The sequence below is a fragment of the Petaurus breviceps genome, unplaced genomic scaffold (assembly GCF_028583685.1).
Source record: "Petaurus breviceps papuanus isolate PSGF00001 unplaced genomic scaffold, PetGlider_PUasm1.0 76, whole genome shotgun sequence".
Taxonomy (NCBI): Eukaryota; Metazoa; Chordata; class Mammalia; order Diprotodontia; family Petauridae; genus Petaurus; species Petaurus breviceps.
Window position 1 is genome coordinate 26,260,739 of NW_027186473.1, and position 7,621 is coordinate 26,268,359.

The 7,621-nt window shown below is 37.4% G+C and overlaps 1 pseudogene; it reads left to right on the top strand.

Moving 5' to 3' along the window:
- Positions 1-515: 515 nt before the first annotated feature.
- Positions 516-5,882, top strand: LOC138174921 (succinate dehydrogenase [ubiquinone] iron-sulfur subunit, mitochondrial pseudogene; annotated as a pseudogene).
- Positions 5,883-7,621: the final 1,739 nt, after the last annotated feature.

Here is a 7,621-nt window from a genome sequence, read left to right on the forward strand (position 1 = left end):
TTGTAAAGCTCCTTCACTCTGTCTTACCAAGTACATCTTCTCATATGTATACTTTCCCTGATTTCTGTTTGTGTTTGGTTTTGCTTTAGTTTTGCTATTTGATTTGGATAAATGGGTTTCTTTGCTATTCACTATATGTGTTCATTGTGAAACTGGTATTTGGAGGGAAAGGGGTCAAGTTTTGGAAATCAGTCTTGGGGGTCTTTCTTCTCCCCAATAAAGAAACAATGATCAGAATTTAGATTGAAGTAAAAAATCGCAACCCCAAAGCTAATAGTACTTAGAGCAGTGGAGAGATATAATTCTGGCTCAATACCCCTCTCTAAAGAGAGCCCAGTGACCCCAGTTTTAACCCAAATCTCCTGTTTTCCTTCCTAGCAGGAATTAGCTTCCCTTGGAAAAGGGTGAGGGGAGTAAAGGCTAAAGATGTCTATTGTGCCTCCCTTAAAACCACACAACACTCCTATGCAATATGTGGAGGGACAGCCCTGGAGAGACATGGAGTCTGGCAACACATGGGCCTTCACCACATAAGCATTATCTACTTTGAGCCTCGCAATGATTCTCTGAGGTAGGTACTGTAGTCATTATTAATCCAATTTTACAGATGAAGAAACTAAGTCTCAAAGAGGTTTAAGTGACTTCCCATGGTCACAGTGCTAAAAGTAGGACTGCTAAAATGTAAAATCTGGCCCTTCTGACTCAAAGAATCCAACACTCAACCCATTATGTCACACTATCTCATCAGTGCATTCTATTTGCACTCTAGCAATTCAGTCTCTGAAGTATTATGTGAAGAAGTAGAAATGGCACTTTGGAAGATTAAGTTTGAGAAAAGTGACTGGATCAGATTATGTACATACCAAGAAAATCTATCCTGAAAGCAAGGTAATCTTGAAAGTATCTAAGGATAACTTCATAAAATATCTCAGGGAAGGAAAAATATCAAGGTAATAGTGGGAGGGGGAGAGAATATAGATGTTCTATGCCTAATTTCTCATCTTTATGAAATCTTTTTTTTATAATGATCTATGTGCATTTTGAGGGTGTCCTTGACAAAAAAAAATATAAGGAGACAAACAGGCTTTCACAAAAATATTGCTTACAATGCATCTCTAAAGTTACACAAATGACTGAAAGGTTGAGTCCTAAAGTTTAACCCAAAAGTTAAAGTCCTATTGTGTTAAGCATTTTAGTTAACAGAGTATGAGGTAGTCATAAAAGTTCTCCTTTGAAAAGAAATCTCTCAGGCAGCTAGGTGGCACAGTGAATAGAGTACCAGCCCTGGAGTCAGGAGGACCTAAGCTCAAATCCAACCTCAGACACTTGACACACTTGCTAGCTGTGTGACCTTGGGAAAGTCACTTAACCCCAATTGCCCTACTTTCTCCACCTCCAAAATAAAAAGAAATCTCTCTTGACTATGACAGCATTCCACATGTCATATATGGGATGACATAGATAACCCTTTGTTCTATGACCATCTGATTATTAATAGAGAGATGGCAAGTAACAAGCAAATACAATCAGCCCACTCATAGAGTATGCATTATAGAAGGTCTAAATGGAAGGGTGATTCCCAATTAATGGTGAGATCTATAGTAGAAGTATTTGTTTCTGCATAATATTTTATTGATTTGTCAAGACTCAGAATGCCATAGGACCTTCTCAATGAATTATATGTCATTCATAATTCAGGGAAGGATAGTTCTTCCCAGAAAAAGACTTCATTTTTGGACTCTGTGCATAGGTTGGAGTCACCCTATGAGTGGCCTGGCCCTAAAGAGAGAGGACCAGGTTTCTCTCTGATTTGCTATGTTTCCACCTTTAAAAATAAATCTTAGGTATGCGGCAAAGGATTAACCAGGTCCCTTCTAGAGAGGGACTTATTTACAAAATAGATGTCAGCTACAGAACATCTGTTTATCTGATTTGCCACACAAAAAGTTCATAAGCTCATATTCATAGTTAAAGCCTTAAACTATAACATATCACAACAATTCTATGCTTCTAAGTCATCTAAGAGGTAAAGACAACTTTGCAGATCTGCTAGAAGAAAGTTTTGCATTTACCTCAGTTCTGTACTATGCCTGATACTCCTAAGTCTAGATCTTCTGACCAGCCAGGCCTGGGTCTGGTCATTATGAGGCAGTTTTGTAACAAAGTAGATGACATCCTAGATAAGTCATTTAACCTCTTTTTGCCTAAGATTCTTCCTCTGGAAAATAAGGGCAATAATAGAACCTACCTCCCAAGATTATTATGAGGATCAAATGAGACATTTATAAAATGCTTTGTAAAGCTTAATGCTCTGTATAAATGCTAGCTACTATTGCTGTGGTTATCATCCTCATCATTATTGTAGTTCAGCTTCAAAAGGTCCTGTCAGTGCTCATCTTTTCTGTTGAGAGTAGCAGTATAATAACTGGAAACACCTCCCATTCTGCAAGGAACAAAGACTCAGGAATTCAAGAATTCTTTTTTTTTTTGGAGGGAAGAAGGCAAGGTGATTGGGGTTAAGTGACTTGCCCAAGGTCACACAGCTAGTATGTCAAGTGTCTGAGGCCGGATTTGAACTCAGGTCCTCCTGACTCCAGGGCTGGTGCTCTATTCACTGAACCACCTAACTGCTCCAAATTCAAGAATTCTTGAGCTCATGAGGTTGATGTCAAAGCTAAAAACATTAATTTCTCAGGATTACCCTTTACTACCTGAGCTTAGGGAAAGAAACATAAAACCAAAGATGTAGTCAAGGATTTTATTTGTCTCAGGTTCATCTAGAAAATCAAGTTTTCTTTATCATGTTTTCCAATTTTAGCCACTATTGCTGCTGAAGAGAAGTGAGAAAAATTCCCTCCCCCTTCTCCCATTAATGAAAGTTTTAAAAGAAAGAGGCAGAATACAAAGTAATTTTATCCAAAAAGATAGCTATAGCTAGCTTTATAGTTCTTATCATGCACTGAAGACTTAACCTCTGAGACTGTGACCTATCACCTTTGACACTTGTTTGGTTCCTGCAGTCACAGGAACCAACAAGGAGAAGCTGTGACATCTCAGCAAGTCAAGCCCAAATTCCTCAATAAAAAGTTAATATGTATGTCCATCCCACTAGAGCCTCTTTTACATGTAATTATTCAGACAGCCCAATAATTGATACAGGAAAAGTGAAGTGTATGAAAAAATAGCTATTGTCTGAATAATGGCAAGCTGTTGAATATCCAGGCCATAGAATTAGAGTGCATTTTGGATAGGCAGTGAAGATAGACAATAAGATAGATAGGCCTAGAACTGAAGAGGAGGAAGAGAGAAGGGTAGATTAAATTTGGAATTCAGTATAGTGATTTGTAACTATACCAAGATGCTCACATCTTCACAACACAAATGTTCTACTGGCAATGCTATATGGTTGCCCACCTTGGAACAACACAATCTCCTAAAAATTAAAGTCACAGGTCACACAAAGGATTGTGGAGGGACATATGCTGAATGTAAAACAAATCATATTTCCAATGATGAGCTATATCCAGGAAGTGGTATAAAAATATCACTGAGAAAACTGAGTAGAAAAAGAAGTTGGCTAGTCATGTAGTACAAGCAAAGATTAGAGATAAATGGTCCTCCTGTTCCACTAATACTTTTGAAATGCAAAACTACCTTAATGAACAAGAATGACACAAGATGAGGAAGAGTGGGCAACTCATGATCTTCACTGACGAAGAAAATTGATAGAACACAGATCCATTGAAATATCAAATTAGCAATAAAAGCTAGAAAATACTCAGGGAAGGGTGACAAGGAAAAGGAAGGGACTCAAGATCATTACGTTCTGAAGATCATTTGAAAGAGTACAGGATTTGTATTCAGAGGACCTGGGACTTCTATTCATATTTTGTGACCTTGCAAAACTCATTTAATCTCTGTGGGACTCAGTTTCTTCTACAAAATGTAAAAATTGTTTACCTCTATAAAAAAATCTGTAAAATAAAGGTGGCAAACTAGATGATGATGGATTCTTTCCAGCCTAAATCTCTGATCCTATACACCTGAGGGTGTTTAGTCAGGAGAAAATGAGATTTGATGATCGCTCTCCACTAACAAGTAGGGTAAATAAAGGAGATAAGGAGGAAAGAGGTAAGAAAATAAGAAAAATTTCAAAATCCCTTCTGTTTTCCTGAAATTACTTCAGATATACATTGTTTCTGAAAGACCTTCTCAGTTCAGTGCATAAATAATAATGCCCTTTAAAAATGTATGACTATTCATTAAACCATTGACCACTTCCAGTCTATTGGTTGCATAAGTATTTTAAAAATTACTTTAATACATATTTACCCAATAGACCGGAAAGTTCCTTTGGTACATGATGTGCATTTTTAAAAGCTGCCTACGTAAGGAATTACTGATCTGAGCCAGTGTCTTCTGCCAGCTACATAATATGCATTTTAAAGAACAGCCTAATTATGTGCTTACCCAAGAGAACAAAGTTAATACTGAGGGTCAATAATTATTACATTGTATTGCTTTTTTTTCTGCTTAAAGAAAAAAAAAGATTGCATCTTCCTGTTTGTCTACTTTCTCCTCACAACTAACCCTACAAAAACATCTCTATATGTAATTAAATAAAATGCCCAATTCTTCACAGACTCAAAAGGACCCTGGATTCTGCCCTTTGGCTTATATGACTTTTCACTCCCCCCTTCTTTTCCTATAACAATTCACCTTTCAGTTCTATTATTTTTTTCTTTTCCTTGTGGTTTAATTTGTTCAATTCAGCAAATAAAAAATAAACACCAAATTTCTTTTTTCCTCTTGAAGTTAAAGACCTGTTGATCTAGGTACTACTTGGGAGTGGAAAAGGAGGGAAGATGAGAGGAAGGCTCCTGGGGTAGAAAGTCTGCTGCTCATTGCATGTCTGATTAAGGCTGTAAATGCATCCAGTCTTTTTTTTTTTTTTACTAAGATAGTGCTGGGTACTTCTCTGTGGAAAATCTGGCCTCAGTTCTCCATTTTATCACTTCTGGTCCCTACTATCTTGAGTCAAATGACTCTAGTTTTAAATCCAAAATAATTTTTAAAAGGAATGAAAAATTATAGAAATAAGGAATTATCGGGCAGTGGATAGAGAGTAGAGGCTGGAGTCAGGAATATCTAGAATCAATTCTCACCTCTGATACTTACTAGTTGTGTGGCCTTGTTCAAGACATTTAACCTCAGACTATTCTGGAAAACTGATGGACTGCATCACTAGACTCATTGTGTCTGCATTAGTAGAAGTTGTGGCTGTATTTGGAGCACAAAGAAATCACAAATTTGAGGGAGTGGTTAGTATTGCTTCCCATCTCAAAGAATCTACAAATGGCATCCCCACAAGCCTGGAGATAAGTCCCAAATGCAGACATATGGAGGTTATATGAATAAAAATGGCCCAATGGTGCTACATACCTTGATCAAAATTTAAAATTAGATGGACACCACATTCATGTTCCAAAGATCATGCTGAGAAGGCATCTATGGTTCCTGTCTAATGAGCATCAATGGAAGTAACTCTCCAACTTGCATCAGAAGAAATCACACCAATCTCAACAGTCTCTAAAGGCAACCTTCTTCTCTATGTGTGTGTGATGAAGATCCTTTGCCTGGATTTGAGTAACTTCTATGCTCAGTATAAGTCCACTCAGTCTTACTTGAAGAAGGATGAATCCCAGGAGGACAAGGAGCAGTATCTTCAATCCATAGAAGATCAAGAGAAACTAGACAGGATCTGCAAGAGCATTCCCTTTGCCTGCTAAAGCACCAGCTTCCCTAGTGACTGGTGGAATTGAGACAAATCGTCCTCAAGCAGGAGGATTGTGATGATTGACTCCAGGAAAAACAATAGCTGAAATCAAGAGCTGCTTGTAGGTTACAATAGCTGCAACCTACAAGCAGAAGAAAACAGCTGCTTAGTTGTTTCCAGACTAATCATGAATTGTAGCCCCCACTGAGCTGAACATAATTTATACAGGTTTGCTTCAGGGTTCTGTTTTTCCACGAATATCGCATATCCAATGACTACTGTAAGAAGTAAAAAAGAATATACTCATTCTATTAACAGAAAATAAAAGAAAAAGTTGGAGTCACTGAGAGTTTAAGTCACTTGTCCATGATCACAAAGGTGTGATATATTGGAGACAGAACTTGAACCCAGATTTTCCTAACTCTAAAGTTATCTCTTTCAATGTTTAGATATTTGCATATTATCCATAAATGAGACCATAAATCTTTGCTCTCTGTTTTTCTAACTTTGCTTTTCTTACTTAAAATGAACCGCTTTACCTACTAGGGATGCCTAGTAGATCAAAATAACACCTCCACAGAGATATCTTCTTCCTTAATTTCTAACAGTGTAGTATCTTCTATTGAGCTCAAATGAAATTGATCAAAAATGGAAATAATATTCAAGAAAGGCAAGGGCTCAACCCATTTCTCAAACCATGGATCATAGAGCTATCACTGAACATGGCTTCTACATTTCTTAAATGTTATCCGGTATCATTCCCAATAATAATAATAATATGTTTTCAGGGGATGGGGTTGTCTTAGAGTGGAGGAGGATGGTTATTTTCTTTTAATTCCTTTTTTACTAAAGACACTTGTTTCCTTCTTTAAATCATGTTATCTTATCCTCAAGTAATCTTCAGAAGAAAAATCTGCAATCTCACATCTTGGGTTATTTGCTTTCATTTTTGAAGGTGTCTTGTATAGTCTATGTGACTATATTAATTCACAATTCAGTCATAAAAGGTGGAATGCAATGTTCTTAAGTCCTTGAATAATTCATCCCCATTATTTTCTTGCTTATTCTTTTCTTTTTTATTTTCCCTTCATTAATAATTGCTTTGCATCTGAAGCATTTACTGGAGACAGTAAAATTGAATTAGATTTTTTTAACCCTTGTTTTTACAAAGGATGATTACTGTGGAGGAGTTAAATGTATAAATCAGTCAATAAGCATTTAAGTGTCTACAAAGTGCCAGACCCTATGCTAAGTGCCGATGATATTTTTTTTAAATAGTCCTCTGACTTACATTCTATTGGAGGCAAGAAGAGTGGGGAAGTATGTTCACATTAGAGTGAAACACTATCTTGGTCACTTCCCCTGTAGAAATAGACAAGGAAATCAATATTCCTATTGGTTTGCAACAGAAAAATACCAGCATCCCAGTCTTTGATCCCCTGGAAAGTTTTGCTCCGAGCTTGGGACTGGTGGATGGGCTGTGTACAGTAAACTAGTTCCTACAGTCTTTGGAAGTATAGGGAAGAGAAAAGAAACCATGCAGCATCTGGGAGAAAAAGGCTTGAAGAAGAATAGTCAACATGGGCATAGTAAAGGCGTTACAGCCCTGAGGATGCCAGAGCTGGACTTGAGATTCAAAATGTTGGGTGGGCAGATCATGCACAAGCTGTCGGAGTAGATTTCTGTGTTGTTGAAGTCTATTCAAGCTGTAGATGGAAAGCAGTGATTCTTCATTTTCTTCCTCGCCTTGCCCTCACTTTTCTGAGAGGGCAAGTGCCCATTTCTGGGTATATTTCTCAGGGGATTGGGAGGCTTACCCTTGCTACTCTGGAGAGGACAAATATG